The following is a 23,694-nucleotide window of genomic DNA, read 5'->3' as shown; positions in this document are numbered from 1 at the left end:
AAGGAAGGAGACTGACTGCCAAGGGGCACCAGGGTACTTCTCTGGAGCAAAGGAAATGTTCTATGTCTCCAACGTGATGGTGTTCACACAACTGTATATATTGCCAAACTCATTGGGCTGTTCGCCTAAAAAGGGAGAATTCCACTATGTGTAAATAAACATGACTTTTAAAAGAAGACCCTACTAGGGGATAACAGAATCACCAATGGAAGGGGCCTGCGTGAAGAAGACATGGAGGAGAGTCGCCCACTGACCTGAACGACTGTCCAGCGCTGTTATTTTAGAGAGAAACAAACTTTGTGTTGGGTCCAGACTTGGTTCCATTTGTTACTACCACAGCTAAGACTACTTTAACACATTGTTTGCGGGTAGTTTTTATCGCGCGCTAACAGGTGGCGTGGGCCATTTTTGCTAATTTTTTGCGCAAATGGCAACGTTCAGTAAAATTACGATAACTTTAGTTTACGTATTTATATGTTACCCGCATTCTACCGCTAGTCTATAAAAAACGTATTAATACGTGACCCACGCTCTACTACACTGGTAGAATGTGTAAATACGTAAAACGTATAAATACGTTTCCCGCATACAATGTGTTTTAACACATTTAGTAAAGGCATTTTGTTAACTATGAAACATAATGCAAATGTTGAAATTAGAATACTCATGTTCAAGTTCTGACACTGTTACTTTGTAAGGTTTCATCATTTGCACAACCACTTAACTGCTCTAAACTTCAATCTCTTCATCCATAGAAGGTATAGAATTGATGATACTCTCCATACAATATGAAGATAGGAGACTGTAAATATTAGCTTAGAGTACACAGTAAATGAAGAACTGTTCTTTAAGTAGTCACCTACTCTGTTGATGTTTGCAACGTTATCTAATGCATTTGCAGTAAATAAAATGAAGTATCACACATTCCTTAGCAAAACTATTTCTTGAAATGTAGTCCCCTTCTTTATAATATCTCATAGATATGAGATGCTCAAGACCAACTAATCTAACTGGTTTATTTTCTATTTCTGCTTAGAAGATCAAAGCAAGAGCAATAGTATGTCTTCAGATTCTGAATGACTGAACTGGCCACTAACTCCCAGAGCTGAAAGAAAAGGTCCAGAAAATCCCCACATTCTTGCTCAAAGCCACAGGTATTAGTATTGAGGGCAAGTCACCATACTACAGAGCTTGTGTAGAGCTGCCATTATGGAAGAACTAAGTAGGGAAAAACTGGAAAAGACGAGGTCACAATTTGGGAGGCTACAAGTTTATTGAAACGAGATGATTATCTTTACCTCCTGAAAACCAGAAGAGGGCAATCAGAAAGATAGAGGGTTACTAAACTCTCTCCCTTAGCTCATGAGGGGTGGGGTGGGGGGTGGATGTGGGGGGAAATAGAGATTAGTGTCTTGTCTAAAAGTAGATCAAGGCCTAGATTAGCCACATGCCTGATACTGCTTCAGAGAATCATGACAGATCTGAGAGAGGGTTTGTCTGGGAGAGGCAACCTGAATTTCTACTGTTTGGAGAAAGAAAGATTCTTGAATGTCTGTGGGTCAAGGCGACACGGCTGAAGGAGCCTGAGCCTGAGCCATCTTGCTTTGACTGCACTGAAGAATCACCCAACAGTTGATGGGACCCCAAGTGAAGTGTACTACCTGTGGCAGGGCTTTGGCCATGGTACCAGTGAAATCCAAGTCAGATCTCCCATGCTAGGGACTCTGCAAAGAGGATATCCCTATCAGCATCCTTCAAAGAATCAACAATTACACTCAGAGAGAATCAGCATTTGTTACTACTGCAAAATGCAAATGTATAAGCACCAGTCACAATCAACAGAATAGTAATTGTGTCTCCAGGAGCCATCCTATAAGAAGACTGTGGCCTCTGCCTTTCCTCCTGGGTTCCCACCCCAGCACCATGGCGGAAGCAGTGAGAAGGTAGGTACGAGAGAAGCTGCCTCAGATAGTGTACACTGTGTGGCCTCCGCCCACTCCAGGCAGCCCGGACACAGTGCTCCCATCAGAGCCACTAAGCAGCTCCCAACCACCACCACTACCATAACCACCACCAAGAACAACCACTGCCATCATTCCTCTAACCACCATCTTAGCCACCATCACCACTATCATCACCCCACCCCCAAACTTACCACCACCACCACCATCACTCCCTGTCCCAAAGGTCTTACCTGTATGGTGAGGGGTGTGGGTAGAGATTTGGGCTAAGTATGAGTTTAATATTTGGAAGTGAATAGTACTGAGTCTTAAAACATGGCCAAGAAACTATTTTAATAACTACATGTCTTTAAAGTCATGGAAATGCACTGCAGTATCTCAAAGGAGCCCATTACCCAGAAGTAGAGCTTAACTTGAGATGGTAAAATCATTTTATACTTATACCCACAATGAACAGACTTTTTGGTAGAATGAATAATAAATTGACATTCATTGAGCACCAGGTACTTCCCAAGCACTAAGTTTAGCACTTACTTAAATGTTACCTCTTTCATACCTAGGAGTACATCCTTGATGAAATAGTTCCCTAGCCAACGCAAGCTGGTGTATTCTTTCCAACTCCAATGGCAAAAATTTAGTTTTCAAATATGTTTAAATACATCTTAACAAGTACACTCCCTGACCAGGCAGTCATTAGTGTGTCATGAATTAGGAGCATGAGGCAGAAAGAAGAGGTCCAGTGGCTCTCAGAGCTGTGCCAGGAAACTGCCCATGAAGGCCTTAACTTGTTGATTAATGAATGGCCGTACAGCAGAAAACATGGGAGGTGAAAACTGTTTCTTGTCACCTTGTATTTAATTTGTGGATGATCAATATTCATTTGCAGAAAGTGAGGACATCGGTTCTGAGACATACATCAATACCAAAAACAAAGTCACAACTATTATTAACTCATGAAAAAGCCAGATCTTATGGAATGATGCCAGTAATTTTTAGAGAACAAGACATGATTAGGGAAATCTGTTGGCATTTAAAACATACATTCTAATGTCAAATGGTGCTTTAGAATTATTTTGTTTGACATTATTGATACCACTGCTTTTTTTCCTGGGTTTGATGGTCGGGATGGTGGTGGTGCTTTTGGTTTCTTTTGATTTTTGTTTCTGGCTAGCCAAAGGTTCACCATGAAATGACTCACTGAAACAGAAACTGAAAACCCAAAATTAAGGATAAATGATCATAATTCTTTATCAAATTAGAAGTAAAAAGGCCCAAATAGCAAGCTTAGCCACTGTTATGGGCTGAATTATGTCCCCTCAAAATTCCTATGTTAAAGTCCTCACCCCCTCGTACCTGAGAATGTGACTGTATTTGGAGATAGTGTCTTTCTAGAAGCAATTAAGTTAAAATGCGGTCATTAGTGTGGGCCCTAATCTAATGTGACTGGTTTCCTTAAATCAAGAAAAAAATTGAGTGCAAACACACACAGTGAAAAACCATGCGAAGACGCAGGGAGAAGACAGCCATCTGCAAGACAAAGAGAGAGGCCTCAGGAGAAACCCATCCCGCCAACACCTGGACCTTGGACTTGTGGCCTCCAGAACTGAGAAAATAAACTTCTTTTGTGTAAGTCACCTAGCATGCAATACTTTGTTATGACAGCCCTAGCAGCCTGATACAGCTATCATTATTTTTAACTATATATTTCACTTAAAATCATAGCAATGTAGAGCTGGAAAGCACCCACCAACTATCCAGTCCAACCCTATCATTTTATGTATAGTAATAACAACTAGCAGTATTGAATGCCTATGTGTGGGGCATATACACTGAGTGGCCAGATTATTATGACCACCTGACATTTGTAGGCAAATTAGCTATAATTTCGCACTGAAGTTGCTAGAGGGCCAGACCATTATAAATAGGGAAGCAGGTTGTTTACCACGACAGTAGAAGTGATTTTTTCCTGAAGATATGGGTAAACAACTCGATTTAACAGCCTTTGAACGTGGGATACACACACACACACACACACACACACACACACGTATATCCTGATATTTATATCAACCCTGCTCTGTGTATTTGTTATCATCCTCAGTTTTACAGATCCCAGAGCCAGTCATTACCAGAAACTAGGACTCAAACCCAGATCTGCTTGACACCAAAGTCCTGAATGTGTGTTTTTTTCTTACAAAAGTAGTTTTTAATAAATTGATGTATTTCAAGATCCTGAACGCTTGGACGTTACACAGGAAGACATTTGCCTGAAGTGAACAACTGAGTCACAGCAGAACTAGAGGTGAAATAGAGGTCACCTGACTCCCAAACCACTATCCTGCCTCAATTATTACAAAACATTTTTAAATACAAAGCTATGTAGAGTTCGTGTGCATGGTTGGCTGGGAAAGTTCTGAGACCCACTGGAACTCTTATTTGTGTCTCATGCTCTGCAAATATTTTATAAAGTGTCAGAGGATTTGAGTACTTTAGGCAATGTGCAAGGCTTCTAGACCAGGAATACCTGTGAGAGTAGCTGGACATTGGTCATGGGGCAGAGAAGGGCAAGAACTATGCTGATAAGGTTTAGGATTTGAAGATGAAAACTCAATTAGCAGGGGTTTGGAACATGAGAAACTGACGTTTTCACCATACATACCAATTCATAAGCTGGCACACATCCTAAATCAGTGGTTCTCAACCTTCTGGCTCTTTTATACAGTTCCTCATGTTGTGACCCAAACATAAAATTATTTTTGTTGCTACTTCATAACTGTAATGTTGCTACTGTTATGAATCGTAATGTAAATATCTGATATGCAGGATGGTCTTAGGTGACCCCTGTGAAAGGGTCAATTCGACCGCCAAAGGGGTCGCGACCCACAGGTTGAGAACCGCTGTCTAAATGCTCTTCTAGACCGTCTTCACATAAAAACCTCCTGCCGTTCAGGAGGTTTTCTTGTGAAGGAACTGATTTTCTTCTCTTAGGCTTACAGAGCCATTAGGTTGAAGTCCTATAGTTTATACTCAACCCTGTTCCTGACAGTCTCATTAAAATCAGACTACAAAATTGCACTTTAAAAACCCTAAATAAAACCCAGAGCCCATCACTGTAGTGTGAAATATCCCCAATAGAAGATGCTAAGTTGTAAGCATGGAAGTATTTCTGTAGTGTTAGGGGGAATGGCCTCTTCTCAGCTGTGTTCTTGTAAGTATACCCTATATCAGGGATTCTCAAAGTGAGGTCCCCAAGCCAGCAGCACTAATATCATCTGGGGTGAGTCTTGTTAACGATGCAAAATCTGAAGACTTACCCCAGGCATAGTATTGAATAGGAAACTTGGCAATGTATGTTTTAATAAGCCCTCCAGGTGATTTTGATGTATACATATGTTTTAGAACCACTGCTTTATAATAAATATCTTTTAATTTTTAAAAAAGTCTTTAAACATGGAACTCCAAAATCTTTAATAAGGAAATGATTTAAAAGGGAAAGTTGTCAGAATGATCCAAGCCAATTATTAAGTCACTAGTGGCCTGGTGCATGAAATTCGTGTGTGTGTGTGGGGGGGTGCGGTGTCCCTCAGCCCAGCCTGCACCCTCTCCAATCTGGGACCCCTCAGGGGATGTCTGACTGCTGATTTAAACCAACGATTGGACATACCTCTCGCAATCCGGGACCGCTGGCTCCTAAGCACTCACCTGCCTGCCTGCCTGATCGCCCCTAACTACTCTGCCTCCTGGCCTGCTCTCCCCCAACTGCCCCCACCCCCTGCTGGCCTGATCGCCCCTAACCACTTCTGCCTCAGCTCCGCCACCATTGCTTTGTCCAGAAGGACGTCCAGAAGGTCTCCCGGTCTAACTAGCATATTACCCTTTTATTAGTATAGATGTTCTGTCAAAGATTCAACACCACCTGTTGAGGTGATCCCTGTATTTAGCCTCTTGGGTACCTATTAACACCTAGAGTCTGCGAGCATTGAGAAAGAATTGAATAATTATATAATTACAGATAACTAGCACTTTAATTTTTTTGACAGTATTGATTTTCTATTCTCTTTTTAAAATGTCATTCCTATGAAAATACCCTTCTGAGGTATGGCCTAGTCCATTTAGCATTTTAAGATCCAAATAAGAAACACACCAAAACGTCAGCAGTGGTTATCTCTGGGCAGAAGAATTATAGACAAATTTCTATTCTTTTCTTTACTTATTTGCATTAATTTTTTTAAATATTAAGGTAAGGTTAGATAAGCATAGAAGGTTCCATTAAACCCAGGAGAAATCTATTGTTCAGAATGACTACAGCCAGATCCATTACTGATAGGTGAAGAAATATTTTTTTATAATTTGACATAGGATGCATTTTCAGTAAACAAGATTGAACAGAGACGTTTTCCCCATTGCTTTTCTTCTTACATGTCATAGATGGACTGACTATGTTACATGAGAATTAGACAGAAATTATTCTAGGAAACACATGCAAATAGGTTTAGTCTAATTGTAAGAGAGTTTTTTAAATGTTCAAATGTTTCCTAAACAAAAAATATGCTTTGGAATCTACAGAGATACCCTTTTTACAATACATGGAGTCACTCTATAAAACCCCTTGTCATGCTGAATGGTCCTCAGATCCATGGGCTGTTACTCTCTTTGGTTGATGGGCAGTTATGCTGTAATGAAAAGGGATTCATATTTCAGCTGCTCAGTTTATATTGCAGCAACCGAGATTGAAATTTTTTATTTTCCCCACTTTCATTCTTAAGATGTGTTTTCCTTAACATAGATCTATTGTTTTCATTGTTAAATGTTTTTCATTTAGATACCCTTTAGGTACTTCCTGTGAATTTTATGGGCCTCCATTCTTATTATTGTTGTAGTTGTCATTTCTGAAATCAACGAAACATAGCCTTTTGCAGGATTGACTTGTACCAATCTACTGAGCTAGAAGAAAAATTGGCATCCTATTTCTCTACAATTTCCTACCCAAATAATGAGTGTGTGTAATGCCGTTAGACTAACTTTTTAAAATCCTAAATAAGGTCTTTTTTTATGTTCATTTTTGTCATCTCCCGTGTACTGTGCTATTGCCTTTGCATTATGGTTTCGTAAAGAAGGCACAGAGTTAGAGTCAAAATGCCCGGATTAAGTGTAATTTCTGCCCCTTCCTGCTTCTATGAATCACTTAACTTCGTTGAACTCCGCTTTTATCAGCTATAAAATGGGAGTATCAGCTACATCACAGGGTTATAAAATAGTGTAATAGTGAGACAATGAAATTTTATAATAATTACTTTTATTGTTTTCTGTCCTGACTCAACTGCCCCAGGTAGTATGAAATAACTAAAGAAGGGCACAGAAAGAGTATAATTCAAATGAATTAAAATCTGTCTTCAGAACTGAGCCTAGGGCTTGTCCTTGTCTCATTTTCTCTGTTACATACACACCCTTCCCTTACACACTGCATGCCTTTTTCAGCTGTTTGCTTCAGGAGGTTTGTAACCAGGCCTGGGGGGAGTTTCTCCACTGAAAGAGTTCCTAGGATGGGGTTAGACCAGGGGTGGGCAAACTTTTTGACTCGAGGGCCACAATGGGTTCTTAAACTGGACCGGAGGGCCGGAACAAAAGCATGGATGGAGTGTTTGTGTGAACTAATATAAATTCAAAGTAAACATCATTACATAAAATGGTATGGTCTCTTTTTTTTTTTTTTTTTTTTTTTTAGTTTTATTCGTTTCAAACAGGCCGGATCCTGCCTGCAGGCCGTAGTTTGCCCACGGCTGGGTTAGAGGCTGGTGGTAAAAAAATAAAAAACCCAGAAGGACACAAAATCTAAACATTCCCCTAGCACTTCAACTATCTGTTCAACCTTTACAGTTTCCCACCAGAAATGAGGGGCATGAGCCCCTCAAGCCAGTTTGGGGACAGAGAGGGATTCTGTCATAGGGATAAAATAGCGGGGTGGCTATGCAGGTGTTCGGTTAGCTATACAGAGTCACTTATGTTCATAGGGTAAATGGAGTACTGGAAGGGTGAGGAACAGATGGAGTTTGTGAAATGGATGAAAGGCAATTACAGAACAATTTCTAGGACTTAGACAAGCCGACAGGAACATATGTGTAGGGAGGTCAATCTTAGGATAACTAGACAAGGGAACACAAGCAATAGCTCTAGGCCACTAGGATGGGAATTTGAAGTAACAGGGGGATCAGGGGTTAAATACAAATACAGGAAGGATTGAAATTCACTGTAGTCTCTCTTATTTCACTGTTTTTTGCTCTACTAATTAAAAAAACTTTGTCCATTAGAGGATGCTTTATTCTCTTTTTTAAATATCTTATTATATTTCTAAGAATTAAGAAATTATTTTGTACTAACACAATTAACAATAATGGAAAATAGCATTCCATCAAAAGAACAGATGGATTCTGTGTACCTAACATAAGAATTAAAAAAGCACACACAAGCCGAAACCGGTTTGGCTCAGTGGATAGAGCGTCGGCCTGCGGACTGGAAGGTCCCAGGTTCGATTCCGGTCGGGGGGGTGTGCCTGGGTTGTGGGCACATCCCCAGTGGGAGATGTGCAGGAGGCAGCTGATCGATGTTTCTCTCTCATCGATGTTTCTAGCTCTCTGTCTCTCTCTCCCTTCCTCTCTGTAAAAAATCAATAAAATATATTAAAAAAAAAAAAAAAAAAAAAGCACACACAAAAAAAACTGCCTAGCCAGTGTGGCTCAGCAGTTGAGTGTCGACCCAGTTCAATTCCCAGTCAGGGCACATGCTGTTCCACTCTCTTCGATGTTTCTGTCTCACTATTTCTCTCCCGTCCTCTCTTTCTAAAAATCAATTTTAAAATATTTTTTAAAAAATAATGAGAAAACTCTTGTCCTAGCCCATTTGGCTCAGTGGATAGAGCGCTGGCCCACAGACGGAAGGTCATGGGTTTGATTCTGATGAAGGGCACCTCAGTTGCAGGCCAGATCCCAGCCTGGTAGTGGGGGGGCGGGGGCGGGGGCCGCGGGGGGGCGGATTGGGAGGGCAACCAATCAATGTATCTTTCTCACAACGATGTTTCTCTTTCTGTATCTCTCCCCCTCCCTTCCACTCTCTCTAAAAATCAATGGAAAAAATATCCTCAGGTGAGGATTAACTAACTTAATTAATTAATTAGTTAATTAATTAAAAAGAGAAAACTCTTATGACACTAAATGACTCAACACACTCACTGCAGACATGGCCCCTCAATTTACCCAACTCTATGCAGAAGATAGTCATACTTATTTTATAAGGATGTTATAATGGTGAATGGACTAACATTTATAAAGCACTGAAGGTACTTTAATTCATTAATTTTGATATGTTTTTTCATGGTTAGTGCTTGTGTTTTTTGAAAAAAAAAAAAAGAAAAAAAAAACCTTGAAAAGAAAAACGACAATATCCACTTTGTTGGCCCAAAAGACAGAGATGAAAGTACTCCTTTATTTTTAGCTAAAGGAGTTATTCCTAGAACAAAGGGTGTGATGTTATTCAGACTAGTAGAACTACTTTATTTGTTCTTTGATTAGGCCCTACCAATAGCAACAGGGAAAAATTCATTCTTAGACTCAAGAAAAATTTATTGAATACTAATTATATACTATATTGGTTCTAGAGATTCAATTTCATTAATAAGACATGATTCCTGTCCTCAATGTTGATAAACTCTATTAAAGAAACGTTCTCCCATTTTAAAACAGTAAAAAAGAAAAATATACATTTCACAATTTATTCTGTGGTCTATACAAGAGATATAGTTTGCTTGTAGAGAAGAATAATTCTGTACATCTGCTAGTGTTTGTTTAAAAAACAAATCATACTTCCAGGTCTGAACATTCCTGAATATAAAGTGTTTCAAACTAAAAAAAAAAAAATTTTTTTTTTACCGTGAACATTAATACTTATAATCTATTCAATAAGAAAGACTCTGGAATAGATTATAAGTATTAATGTTCAATTCAATATCAACTTTAATTTAACTGAAATAAAACCAATGAATGTTCGAAGAACAAGTTTGTCATTGATAAGCTGTCATTTTATGAAAATAAGCCATTATCAAGCAGCTGTTTGGGAGGCATCACTGATATCTAGCAATTCCAAATAAATAATAATCATTGTAGGCGATAAAAGTTTTATGTCCCCTATCATGGCTGTCCCAAGATAAATGTTTACTTCTCAGGTGCAGACTCGTGTGTCAAGGGAATCTTCACAAGAAAAGATACTGCCACAGTATGGAGAGGGTCATCCAGCCACATTACTCATGACTGGTGCAGGCCTGAGACCTCTCAGCAGCATAGCATAGAGCATGCGGTAGATTTTGTGCTAAAATAAACAATCACAGCACCAAGCTAACAGTCTCTTATCCAGGGCCTGGGAGTAATTGAGGAAACACATTAACAGCACCCTCCTCAATCTCATATTTCAAACACAAAATGATGGAGACTTCTAGAGGCAGGAACAGACTTAAGTGAGCCTTCCATTAGACATAAGCCTAATCACTTTAAGGCTACTACGTTTGCCACAAGAAGTCAAAATATCATGAAATCACCATTATCAACAAGCATCTCTTGCACGATGAGTAAGTATATGGGTATTCCTTGTGCTAGTCTTTCATTTTTTTTCTATAGCTTTGAAGTCTGTATCATAAACGCTTGAAGAAAGACTACACTCAATATAAAGGAAAAAAGACTGAGAGGAAATATAACAAAATATTGGCAGTGGTTGTGTCAGCATAATTATAGATGATTTCCCTATCAATTAAAAAAATTGATATTCTGTCATTTCAAATTTTCTCTTAATTATCACATATTATTCTTATACTCAGAAAACGTGAGTAAAATAAAAGCAGGCATTAAATCGAATTGTGTGTGAAAAAAATAAGTTGTAAACCTATCCATTTAAGGCCATTGTGATGTGGGCTATTGATGTTCTGATGTTATTTCATTTATTAATAGTTTCCAAAAGGAGTTCAAGGCATATTAAGTCATATTTCAAATAGTATCCTGGCAAAGTATAGGGAGGGTTACGAAAACAGGCCAACCCAGTTCATCACACTGCCCACACACTTCATTAATAAACGAGGACATTTTTTAAATCTTGAACATATTTAACCCCGTACCTCTGGAGAAATTCTTTTCTGCATAGTTCTTTAATAATAGAGAAGCCTGGAAAGAAACAAATGGCAAGGAGGAACAGCAGCAGAGAAATGGGAAGAGATCTTGGAATGATAATGGGAAACACATTAGAGATTAGTGTCCAATGACGTAAGTGAAAACAGGTCAGTGTTGACGTGAACGAGGCAGCCAGGCAAGATGGCCTTTCCTCCCTACTCAGCCGGGACTGTCTAGACCAGCCGTGGGCAAACTACGGCCCGCGGGCCGGATCCGGCCCGTTTGAAATGAATAAAACTAAAAAAAAAAAGACCATACCCTTTTATGTAATGATGTTTACTTTGAATTTATATTAGTTCACACAAACACTCCATCCATGCTTTTGTTCCGGCCCTCCGGTCCAGTTTAAGAACCCATTGTGGCCCTCGAGTCAAAAAGTTTGCCCACCCCTTGGACTCTAGTCCCACATAACGTTCCAACTGGGGGCACAAGAGACCTGTGAACAGTAGGTCTAGCAAAGCATGTAAGTAGGAGCCTTCAGGGATTCATTCATCAAAAAAAATAAAATAAAAGCAAAAAATGAAATATGCAGAACCTGCCAAGAGATGATAGAATGTAGAGATAAAGTTACAAAACCATGTAAAAGGTATTAATGCCAAAACGAAAAAGAAAGCATGTAGCCTAGAGCTAATAATAACATCATTAAATAAAATTAAGAACTAAGAAAATTGTAATAAAAATTGTTTAAATGGTGTCATTAGAACATCTCTTACTTCTTGCCCTTACATGCTACTGCTTAATTTAATAATTAGTCTCCTTGTCCGGGTGACTTGCATGGGTTGGGTTAACACTTCCCTTTTCATTAGGGAGTGGCTTAAGCTAAGAGTCCTGAAATCCTGACACCGTGCAGTGGCGCCCAGTTTGCTGCACATGAAGACCGTCTGCAGAATTCATCTCATACCTGTTTAGCCGCATATCTGCAAGTGGAGCTAAGCATCAGTCAGCGGCGTCCGATGTGCAGCAAAATCCGGGAACTCCTAGCGTGGTGCGCAAAGACGTGCTGGACGCTGTACTGATTACAGAATTCACCTGATTAAAATAGTCTAGGCAAAACCTACCCCACAAGTCTTCACAGCTTAGTCAAATCATGTATCATATACATAGGACGATGCAAGAATTGTGACACTGTACAGACAGGGAGTATAGAGCTAAGAGAGTTGGCAGTCAGGAATAGAAGCTGGTAAATTGTACCACTGGTTTCTTTTGTTTCCTCTCTCTCTTTTTCTCCTTTTAACTGCTCCTATATAATTGTGTCCTATACAAGGCTTTTAATGCACATAGGAGCTGGAATATAGGCTTTTAATAAAGCAGTGGTTTTTATCCATTTTATTGAATACTGCAATCCTAAAGCAGTACCTGGGACATATATAACCTTAATGAATATTCATCGAATGAATGATTGAAGAGCATTCACATACACTCAAATTTTTATCTTTCTGGGCATATATTCCATCTGGTTTAAGTGTGGCCTTTTGAAACCAGGGAAATTACCCTGGTTCCCAGTCCAGGGAAATATTAAAACATATCTCAGCCAAGCACAAGCAGCAAGATCACCTATATCCCCTCCAATCTTTCATCTTGACTCTCTCCCTCCTATTCACAGAGAAGCTGCTAATCGCACAGCAAGGAATAGCTCATCCTGAACCTCTCCCTGCTGCCTAAACTACACTGGACTTCAGTGGTCCCTCCTTGCTTGCCTTTCAAGGGACAGTTATACACATGGTTGGAGCCTTTTGTTATTTCAAGTGAGAGGACTCTCACTTGACAGATTCTAATTTTATTGATCCAAAGAAACTCAGAATCACACCTGTCATCCCATCATCAGAGGGCTCTTCTGAGTCCTTCCTTGGCTAAACACTGGGAATGCATACCAGTCCACCGAGGGTCATGCAGCTGTGACACAGCTGGAGTGGTGAAGGCCCTTCTATACTGTATCCTTCATTACCACCAATTATCTGCAGAAAGAATTTCAAACTCCTCAGCCTGGTGTCTGTGGTTCCTGTGATCTGGTCCCACCTTGTCCACTCAGCTTTTCCTCGCCTTTCTTTAACACTAACACCCATCTCCCTGAGAGCCATCTTTCCTGTCTTCTACACGGGTCATGCTATCTCCCAGCGCATTGCATTTGCTTGAACACAGTGATGTAACATGTTTCTACATCTTGTCATTATATTTTAGGAAAGCAATTTTGTGGCAGATGGTAAATGCTTTCCATTTCTTAGTGTACATTTTACTTTTGGCCCTAAATTAGTTTTATTTTTTATTTCTCAAATGGAAATTTTAATGTCAGAAGTTATAGAAGCGGATGCTTCCAAAAAACAGGAAGAATGAAGCAGTGAAATATATAGTGCTCAAATATGCAAGAAATACATATTTTTAAATATCTAAAACAACAAGCAATATTAACAGCACAAGTTATGCATTACCTAATAAGCTTTTTATTTTAAATATATATACATTTTTTTATTGATTCCAGAGAAGAAGGGAGAGGGAGAGAGAGATAGAAACATCAATGATGAGAGAGAATCACCGATCACTGCCTCCTGCACGCCCCCTACTGGGGATCGAGCCTGCAACCTGAGCATGTGCCCTTGACTGAAATGGAACCCTGGACCCTTCAGTCGCAGGTCGACGCTCTATCCACTGAATCAAACCAGCTAGGGCCCAAATAAGCTTTTTAAACAGCAAAGACATATGGGAAAAGGATGATGAATACTTATTGTTTAAATTAGTTGGGTGTAAGATTTTTCCAATTTAAAGTACTATTAAGTTACTGACTTTCCCAATAAACCTAAAGGATACTTTAAATTTTAAAATAGCTGCTGTGAGCCACATTGTAGCACAACACATAGACTTCTCAATAAAATGATTAAAAATTCCCTAACCAGGTGCCTTCTCAACAAATTCTTTGTTGGCTCAAAGAATTTACCCAAATTTTTTTAAAAAAGAGAAGCAGTTCACAAAAGAAATACAAAAACAGATGAGCAAATATCCTGCCACTATTAATCAAAGAATTGTAAATGAAAATGAGGGACCACTTTTGCCATCCAGATTGACTTTTTTGGATAATTACATAACACACACACATTTAAAACTCTTTTTCTTTTTTTTAATGGATTTCAGAGAGGAAGGGAGAGGGAGAGAAAGACAGAAACATCAATGATGAGAGAGAATCACCGATCGCTACCTCTTACATGCCCACACTGGGGACCAAGCCCACCACCCGGGCATGTGCCCCGACCAGGAATCAAACCGTGACCTCCTAACTCATAGGTGGATGCTCAACCACTGAGCCATGGCAGCTGGGCAAGACTCTTTTCTTTTTTTTAAAAAAAGTACTCACTACAGTAAGGTGAAAGTAGATGAGTACTCTCAAATACTGCTGGTAGACATAACTTGGCTTAATCTAATAGAAAATGATTTGGCTTTTTAAAAATTCTTTTTATTGATTTAAGGGTAGAAGGGAGAGGGAGAGAGAGAGAGAAACATCTATGATGAGAGAGAATCATCAATCAGCTGCCTCCTGCATGCCCCTCACTGGGGATTGAGCCCACAACCCAGGCATGTGCCCCGACCAGGAACTGAATCATGACCTCCTGGTTCATAAGTCAAAGCTCAACCACTGAGCCACACCAGCAGGGCTGACTTGGCATTTTAAATTATCCTGTGGTCTTCTACAATTTCCATTTTTAATTATTATAAATGTATATATCATTCCTCTATCAGTAAATATGTAGGGGTTTTTTTCTGGAGTTTGCTATCATCAATGCTGCAATGAACATTTTTACATAATTTTTTTTACAACATCTCTGATTTTTTTAAGATAAATTCTTAGAAAATATAGTACTAGATTAAGAGATAGAATAAATTTTAAGGTTCTACTTCTCATCAATCCTATAGAGTAGTGGTTCTCCACAAAGCTAGAAGTTTGGCTCTTTTATAGTAGAGCAGGGATATTGGTCTGCTTTGTTAAATACTATAGCCCCAGCACCTGGCACATAGTATTCCCTTAATAAATATTTTAGAATTCATGATTGAATAATATTTGCATACATACAAATTTTGGCAGCTGCCCTTATAAACTTCTGAAGACATCTCACCTGTCTTATTAAGGAAAGCTGGAGGTTATTAGCACTTCGTCAAGATACACCAAGTACAGATATGAAATTTAGACAGACCCCCCAGTCATTCTCTTTCATTTTCAAAAAAGATAGTAGAATTACAGCAACAAGTTGGTGATGACAGTCTTCAAGATGACTGTCACTGCTCCCAAATTGATTTATAGATTTAATGCAATTTCAATAAAAATGCTAGCAAGATTTTTTCTGAATATTCACATATTTCACTGTAAAGCTAGTGTGGTATTGACTAAAGATAGACATGACAATATAGACAATAAAGACAGACAATGAAAGAGAATGAAGAATTCAGAAACAGACTCACACATACATGGTTGATTTTAATCAAAGGTGCCAAGACAACCAAATAGGGAAATGGTAAACTTTTCAAAAATGATGCTGTAAAAATTGCATACCCATATCTACATATATAAAAGCCTAAGTGACCGGCTGACCGGCCAACCAGCCAACCGGCCAACTGGCCGGTAGCTATGATGCGCACTGACCACCAGGGGGTAGACACTCAACACAGGAGCTGCCAAGCTGTGGTGACTTGGCAGCTGCAGTTCTCGGGTGATGCATCCAGAACCAGAGAGGAAGGAGCCTGATTCTGGGGTATGTCACCTGAGAACTGCCCTCTCCCAGAACGGGATCCCTCCAGGGATGTCAGAGAGCCAGTTTCAGTCTGATCTCCACAGGCCAGGCTGAGGGATCCCACCGGTGCACAAATCCATGCACTGGGCCTCTAGTGCTAAAATAAAATGAATCTGAACCCTTACTTCATATAATATACAAGTAATAGCTCCAAATGGATTATAGATCTAAATGTAAACACTAAAACTATAAAACTTCTAAAAGAAAACATAGGAGAAAATCTTAGTGAGCCTGGGTTAGGCAAATAATTTTTAATAGGGCATAAAAACACAAATTCTAAAATAAAATAATGATAAATTGGACTTCATCAAAATTAAAAACTTTTTCTCTTCAAAAATCACTATCAGGTATCCCTGGCTGGTTTGACTCAGTGGATAGAGCGCCGGCCTGCGGTCTGAAGGGTCCCAGGTTCGATTCCGGTCAGGACACATGCTTGAGTTGCAGGCTCAATCCCCAGTGTGGGTGTGCAGGAGGCAGCCGATCAATGATTCTCTGTCATCATTGATGTTTCTATCTCTCCCTCTCCCTTCCTCTCTAAAATCAATAAAAATAATTTTAAAATATGTTTTTAAAAATCACTGTTAGATAAGTGAAAAAGTAAGCCACAGGCTTGGAAAAAATATTCATAATACCTTCACCTGATAAGAAACTGGTGTCCAGAATGAAAAGCTCAACAATAACAATATGGACAACCCACTTTCATTTAATGACTAAAAGATCTGAACAAAAAGTCACCTCTATCCCAAACTTAGACACTGCTCCCAGAAAGCAGAGATTCTGTACCATAAGTTAAAAGCTGTCACATTAGAAAGTATACAGTTCAACTTACCAAGAGGGGAAACAGAACTAATATGTATTGGATACCTATGTGCTAGGCCTTACGCTAGGCACATTACAGGTATTTTATCACCTAATGACATTAATATTATTATAGCCATTTTACAGATTGGAAAACTAAGATTCAGAGAGGTTAAGTTACATTCCCATCATTTCACCACAAATAAGTAACTGCTCAGAATGTAATTCTGATTGACTCTTCCTGTGCTGGTCTCCTGCCTCACTGTACTACATCAGTATGCATGGTGCTTGTTAGTAGTACATTCTAAATAGCAGCTCAAGACCCCCTTGCCCTTACTCCTTGAAAAGAGCTGATTTGATCAGAAGCCACAGTCACTGTCACTGAGCGATGGGCCTATGGGCTGAAGTTTTCAGTATGGCTTGAATTCCTTACTTTAGTCTCTCTTTCTTTATCCTGGCTTCTCGCCTGATTAGACTTAAGTACAGGGTGACTAAAACTAGTTGAGGAGAGGGATAACATATGTGCTGTTGTCCATGGTCCTGAACCATCAAGTGTGCTAGGATTACTCCTCTGGGAAGTAGGAAGTGTACTTAGGAACATGAGATGGGGCACAAAATGAGGAAGGCCTAGCCCGCTGATGGCGAACCTATGACACGCGTGTCAGAGGTGACACGCGAACTCATTTTTTGGTTGATTTTTTCTTTGTTAAATGGCATTTAAATATATAAAATAAATATCAAAAATGTAAGTCTTTGTTTTACTATGGTGGCAAATATCAAAAAATTTCTATATGTGATACAGCACCAGAGTTAAGTTAGGGTTTTTCAAAATGCTGCCACGCCGAGCTCAAAAGGTTCGCCATCACTGGCCTAGCAGAACCAGAGGTGGTCCAAAGAAAAGGGAGCATGGAGTAGATAGCATAACCAGCACTGTCCAGTAGAACTCTTTGCAATGATGGTAATGTTCTAATTCAGTACTGTTCAATACAGTAGCCGTTAGCTCTATGTGGCTATTGGGCACTTGAAGTGTAGTTAGTAGATGAGTACATTTCTATTTTATTTTGAATAATTTAAATTTAAAAAGCCACACATGTACCATATTGGACAGCGCCGGTTATATTACCAGCACAAAGCTCTTTCCTGAATGCCAATTCCTGGGCACACGCCAGGTGCACTCAGTCACAAGCTCTGGGATGAGTCCAGGATGTGCACTTTTAAGCAGGAAATTCCGGTGCTCACTGACATGTGAGACCCACCAGCCTACCGGGTATTTGTGTCAGCCTTCCGCATCTTTTCCTCTGGGTCCACTGATGCCTGCCACTTTCTCATCAGTTCCTGAGCTGGTCCTGACTTAGGGAGTTAAAAGTTTCAGCCCCATGGTCAGCCCTGTCTTTATACCTAGGATACAGTGGCTCGGGACCCAGTTGTTGCTGGGCTTCCGCATCTTGTCTCTGCATCCCAAGATTCCTTCAGATCAATTTTAAGAGCACTCATGACGTGCAAACTTTATGCACCTGCCTGACTCTTCCCTGATTCACAGTGCTCCCAACTTCATTTGCTATTTGCCCTCTTTCCCTGTGTATTTTTGTCTAGTCCAGAGAAGTAGCCATTTGCCTTGGTTTCTGCCTCCTTGGTCCCTGCCCTTCCCCTTATCCACTATGGCTGTAGGGATGGTGCCTTCTTAGTTCCAACCAGTCTGTCTTGGATGAATCCTCATCTTCACAATCTCCATCCATAGTCAGGGTTTGTGTAGAGCTCTCATGACATTGGCCACTACCCTACTGACTTTCAAGTTAAACTCACTTAGAATGCACCTGCAGGTTCTGATTAATGACTAATTTATCCACACATTTGATATAACCCCGAAACACTGAGCCTTGGATTGCCAATTCTCTGTAGCTGAGTCCATTTCTCTAAGCTTCACATACTGACCACATTACCCACATTCCAGCATACTAACACCTCTGAGGCCACCTAAAGGAAATATTTTTAATTTAATAATGGAAACGAGGGATAACACTGAATAATTATTTTCAGATCTGTGAATCAATTTGTATTAAGGTTTTCATATCTTTTCCCCATCGCCACCACCACCACTCATACACACGTGTACACCACACACAACTTAGACTGAAATAACACTTTTAAAAAACCCATTTCCCATGCACTGTCACATTTGGCTGCCAGAACGTGTAGACTGTTACACTAACTGTCCCACCTAAAGCCTCTACATTGTGCATAGCACTCCCCCTCGCTGACCCTGGCCTTGGTCATGTGACTTGCTTGAGCTAAAAACAAACAAAAAAAACATTTAGCAATGTGACAGCAGAGACTTAGTAAGTTCTTGCATATTGGGACTTGCCTTCTTGGAATCAGTGTCACTGCCATGTAAGAAATCTGGGACTGGCACTGACCTCAGGAAAGGCCAACAGAAGAACCAACCAGCTGAACCCAGCTCAAACGGTAAGCAAATAAATCATTGTGTTTTAAGCCACCCTGTTTGAGATAGTGTGCTATTTAGCAACAGATAACTGATACACAGAATTACCCTAGGAGATATTATTGTTCCCATGTCATAAGTTACGAATGTGAAGTTCAGAGAGATTGGGTAATTTACTCGAGGTCTTAGAGCTGGAGAGCAGCAGAAGAGGACCGAGAACTTCACGCTCTCCCCGTGTTCAGCACTTTGCACCACACTAAGCTTCATCTACACAATCTCCATTCAACAAGTGAAAAGCAATAAAAACCCTCGTTGTCCCCAGACCTCATTTGCTGGCCTAGTCACCAACTTCCAGCACCCCTTTACTGAGGATAAGAGTTGTCCTTGCCCCCTCTTGGCAGGCTGGTGACCTCACTTGTAACTTTCATCCTGCAAAAGAGGAATTATTTTTAGGGAACCACTTGAACATAGCTAGTGGATGCATTAAAAGATGGGGTCTACTCTACATGCAAAGCAAAGGTTCTGGTCTGCAGTCCTGAGTTAGGTCATCATAATGGAGAAAAGCGGAAACAAATTTACCTGGTCTGGAGGGGAAAAAATAAGAATTATCTAAGGATTGAAAAAGTCATTAGTGGAAAACAGATGTTGGAATCAAAGATCTTATTCATACAGAGCATTATAGTTATATTCATTCTTTAATGCAAAACTGAAGAATGAAATGCATTTAAATGACAAAATTGAAAGTGTGTCACAAAACTGACCACAATTTGAAAAATGGAAATCTTGGGGTAAATAAGGCTCTGAAAAATGTATTATGAAAAAAAAATCTCACCTTTGGAGAAGTTTATACAAAAGTTACTGAAAGAGTAAGAAGATGTGAACAGGTTTGTCCTTCATTTCTTCCCCAAATTCTTCAATAGCACCATCACGCCCATTGGACTGATTCACAGATTCAGTTCCAGATGAAGCAAATAATTCAAAATATGCCCCTGCTTCTCAACTAGAGGTGTGTTTACTTTGCTACTAACAAAAGGCAAGTTAACCAGTCTTCTGAGTTTGGGGCTTGTGAGCCAAAAACTTAATCTTAAAACCAAAGTTTTCACATCTGAATGTTGCTTTGCAGATGACGATAAAACAGTAAGACAGCATCTGGCATAAATTAAGTGAACTGCTCTCCAAATCATTTGATGAATAACTCTTAGTGTGATGATATGAGGTCATTATGAAAACTGGCTCATCTACAGGGTTTGAACAACAGAGCAGATAAAACATGTGAACTCATAAACAAGCTTCCTCAGGACAGATTCATTTTCCCGCGGCGATCTGCCCACACGATGGAGTGAGCAATCACACAGGTGTAGCCTGGCTTGTGTTTACGCCAGCAGAACGTCTGTGCCCACATAACTTCACACAGGAAGGGAAAGCAGCGTGGGCCGGCAGGGAGGTGCTGCTGCCTTCAGCCCATCGCTTAACCTCTCTGTGGCGCATTATTCTTGCCTGCAAAAGGTGAGTAGAAAAACTCACGCTTCCTGCCCCACAGAGTTGCAAGCATGAAAGACGTACACATGCTTTGAGGAAGTTCAAAGTGCTGAAGAGCATAAAAAGGCAGAATCCCTGTGACGTAGCGGCAGCGATCCCATCACCCAGCCACGAGGCTGCTGGTGATTCTCTCACACGAGAACAAAGGCATTTATAACACAAAAGACCTAACAGGGAGCAGAAATAAAGATATGCTGCTTGAAAAAGAAGAAGAAAAAAGATTGTGTCTATTTTGGGGTTCTTACACAAGAAAATGGTATTTTGAAAACTTGTCATGTTGAATTTAAGCTACCCTTGGGTGACTTCAAGCTATGCAATTTGCATTTAGACCATGTTTAATTATATCCTCGAAAAATTTCCTTCAAATATCATGCATGACAGTAATCTTGTAAAATTTAACTTAAATCCACTTACAAAGACTTATGCACAAGTTTAATAATAATAAATCAATCATTTTTTACCTACTTTCTGAATTATGATTGCCTTTCTGCTGCCTAGTACAATGGTTCCAAATGCTGTTTACCTACAAGCCACACATTTGTCCCATAGCATTTTATTATTTCCATGCATAATTTCACATGCACTAACACTGGAAGAAGAGTGCACTGTATTTAAGCCAGTCTATTTCATTCAATTAAATAGATGTGTTTTTATTTTATTACATCTGGTGCTTTTCTTGTACCTATACCACATGTGTTTGACACTGCTTTTGGCATTTGGGGGAACACATTTATGAGTAAGAATCTCTGCATCCAAGAAGCCCACATTCTAACAAAGAAGGGAAGAAAAAGCAAAATGATAAGACATGGCAGAACAGAAGAACTTTAAGGAAGGTTTAAAAGTCTCTGGCTAGTAAAGAGATGGTGTCTAATCAAGCTGAGGTTGCTTTCTAAATAAAAGGAGGCTTCTAAATAAACCTGAGTGGAAATAGAAATAGAAAAGGTGCATTATATTCCTCAAACCAAGGCATGGGTGGGAGAATGAGGAAGGACAAGTGCAAAGACTTTGAGGACATTGAGAAACCAAGATGGCGGCATAGGTTAACGCCGGAGATTGCTGCCTCGAACAACCAATTCAAGGGTACACCTAAAAGATGGAACGGACATCATCCAGAACCACAGGAAGGCTGGCTGAGTGGAAATTCTACAACTAGGAGGAAAGAGAATATCATACCCAGACTCAGAGGAGGCGCAGTGCTGAAGTGAAATACTCAGGTGCGGAGTGCGCGCGCGGAGCGGGCTGGCGGCGGAGGGCGCGGTTGTTGTTTTCAATCGGGAGGGAGTTTCAGACTCTGAGCTCCAGATCCGGGCGAGTCTCTGGGGACCCAGACTCAAACGGGAGAAGCGGGACTGTCTGGCTTCGGTCGGAACTCGAAGGCAGCTTTCTCTCCGAGGTTTGCAGTGGTGGCTGGGACTCTGTGAGGCAGAGCCCCTAGGGACGGAACTGAGAGCAGACATAACTGTTCGATCTGGCCCGCCCTGTAGATCCCTGGGGACCCGCCCCGCCCAAGCCCTGCGCAGAGCCATTTGCCGGATAGCCTCAGGCAAATGCTAGATTAGCACCGCCCTAGAGATCCAGCACAGAAGCTCTCCCTCTGCAGACACAGCTGACTCTCATAGCCAGTTAGCCTGGAGGTCAAATCACCCCCCCATATTGCCGACAACAATCAAGGCTTAACTACAACAAGACTGCGCACAAAGACCACTAGGGGGTGCACCAAGAAAAGATAAAAAAAATGCGAAGACAAAGAAACAGGACGCAAATGTCAGAAATGGAAGATATAGAGCTCAAAACCACACTTTTAAGGTCTCTCAAGAACTGTCTAGAAGCTGCTGATAAACTTAGTAAGGCCCTCGAAAAGACTGGTGAGACCGCCGATAAATGTAGTGAGATCCTCAAGAAATCTAATGAGACCCTCGATATTGTGATAAAGAACCAACTAGAAATTAAGCATACACTGACTGAAATAAAGAATATTATACAGACACCCAACAGTAGACCAGAGGAGCGCAAGAATCAAGTCAAAGATTTGAAATGCAAAAAAGAAAAAAACACCCAACTGGAAAAGCAAAATGAAAAAAGAATCCAAAAATACGAAGATAGTGTAAGGAGCCTCTGGGACAGCTTCAAGAGTACCAACATCAGAATTATAGGGGTGCCAGAAGATGAGAGAGAGCAAGATATTGAAAACCTATTTGAAGAAATAATGACAGAAAACTTCCCCCACCTGGTGAAAGAAATAGACTTACAGGTCCAGGAAGCGCAGAGAACCCCAAACAAAAGGAATCCAAAGAGGACCACACCAAGACACATCATAATTAAAATGCCAAGAGCAAAAGACAAAGAGAGAATCCTAAAAGCAGCAAGAGAAAGAAACTCAGTTACCTACAAGGGAATACCCATACGACTGTCAGCTGATTTCTCAACAGAAACTTTGCAGGCCAGAAGGGAATGGCAAGAAATATTCAAAGTGATGAATACCAAGAACCTACAACCAAGATTACTTTATCCAGCAAAGCTATCATTCAGAACTGAAGGTCAGATAAAGAGCTTCACAGATAAGGAAAAGCTAAAGGAGTTCATCACCACCAAACCAGTATTATATGAAATGCTGAAAGGTATCCTTTAAGAAGAGGAAGAAGAATCAAGTGAACAAATAATCTGGTGATCATAATAGAATCAGGGACATAGAAAGGGAATGGACTGACTATTCTTGGGGGGGATAGGGGTGTGGGAGATGCGGGAAGAGACTGGACAAAAATCGTGCACCTATGGATGAGGACAGTGAGTGGGGAGTGAGGGCAGAGGGTGGGGCGGGAACTGGGAGGAGGGGAGTTTTGGGGGAAAAAAGAGGAACAAATGTAATAATCTGAACAATAAAGATTTAATTAAAAAAATAAAATAAATTAAAAAAAGAAAATATAATTCACATTATTTGTACATTCAAAAAAAAAAAAAAAAAAAAAAGACTTTGAGGT

The 23,694-nt window shown here is 40.2% G+C and overlaps 1 pseudogene; it reads left to right on the top strand.

Moving 5' to 3' along the window:
- The first annotated feature begins 1,923 nt into the window (after window positions 1-1,923).
- LOC118665784 overlaps window positions 1,924-23,694 on the top strand; it is an 81,006-nt pseudogene continuing 59,235 nt past the window's right edge.

The sequence above is a fragment of the Myotis myotis genome, unplaced genomic scaffold (genome assembly GCF_014108235.1).
Source record: "Myotis myotis isolate mMyoMyo1 unplaced genomic scaffold, mMyoMyo1.p scaffold_m19_p_11, whole genome shotgun sequence".
In the NCBI taxonomy this organism is placed as follows: domain Eukaryota; kingdom Metazoa; phylum Chordata; class Mammalia; order Chiroptera; family Vespertilionidae; genus Myotis; species Myotis myotis.
The sequence above is the reverse complement of the archived record's forward strand: the minus strand, read 5'-3'. Positions and strand labels throughout refer to the sequence as shown.